The sequence below is a fragment of the Penaeus monodon genome, chromosome 28 (genome assembly GCF_015228065.2).
Source record: "Penaeus monodon isolate SGIC_2016 chromosome 28, NSTDA_Pmon_1, whole genome shotgun sequence".
NCBI lineage: Eukaryota > Metazoa > Arthropoda > Malacostraca > Decapoda > Penaeidae > Penaeus > Penaeus monodon.
Genome location: NC_051413.1, coordinates 25434244 through 25435343, shown reverse-complemented (window position 1 = coordinate 25435343; position 1100 = coordinate 25434244). Strand labels below are relative to the sequence as shown.

Sequence of the window (1100 nt, the reverse complement as noted above, 5' to 3'; positions counted from 1 at the left end):
GCTGATGTGCTAATGACACATTACAAATGAATGATTTTCTACTTTTTATGGTGTTGTAGATTTTTTTTTTTTTAAGAGCATATCATGCTGATGCTAATGATAAAAACCTCAATCCATCTGCAATTACTGGGAACAACAAGCATCATTTTTTTGCCTATATACACAAGCTAAATCACATGTTATAAGTACCAGTTTCTGTTTCCTATATTTTTGTAATAATAAAATCATACATATGAATGACTGTTCAAAATAAGAAAAGTGTCTGATATTATGACAAGCAAATTTCAACCACACTATCTACCTGAAAAAAAAAATGCATAAATAAAAAACTGATAGCTGAATTTCAGGAGGAATTTGAATTAGCCGACACATCAAAACCAAAAGACATCAATCTGGCATGAAGAATTTTATTTTCTGTGACTGTGCAATTGTAACTGTCCTAGACATAACCTGATATATAAGACCACGGTATTTCAGTATCTTCGCAAAATAAAACAAGTAGATGTGGCTTAAAATGATGCTTAAAACATGTAAAGTAAAAAGAAGCCTGTAACCATGCTGAGTATATTACAGTTTGCTGCACAGAGACAAGTCATCTCCTAGCAGGGCATTGCTTTCAATAAGCCCACAGCAATCATCAACTACAATGCAGGGATGAAGGGAGTCAATCTGATCTACCAGCTTGCTGCCTCCTCTGTGCAGATGTGCATCAGGACTGTCATCTTGTCACAGCTGCTGTCAAGGCTTCAGTTGTGTTGAAGCAGCTAGTCTTTAAAGAAAACCTGTGCAAATAGCTTAGACCGTATGCCTAAGTATTATCACTGAAAGCAGTGCTGGAATGAGGGGATGAGGCAGGTGACAGTGCTGTGTGTGCCAGTGCAGTTACTTTCAGTAGTGGTACCTTATTGTAAAAAGCTATTTATTTTTCTAAATAAAAGAAAAAACTAAACTTACACAGAATATAAAGATGTGGGAATACTGACTCTATACTAGTGTCAGCCTTGATGAAACTTATAATTGTCCAAAACAGCATAATGGCAGCGAAAGGACGTCTTGTGCAAACCCAACTCAGTGTTAGCCCACACATACACACAAAAACT

General features: G+C 36.2%; 1 protein-coding gene across 1 annotated transcript in view; it reads right to left on the bottom strand.

Moving 5' to 3' along the window:
* LOC119591430 (nucleoporin NUP188 homolog) overlaps positions 1-1100 on the bottom strand; it is a gene marked incomplete in the record, with an annotated part of 23587 nt that overhangs the window by 6651 nt on the left and 15836 nt on the right.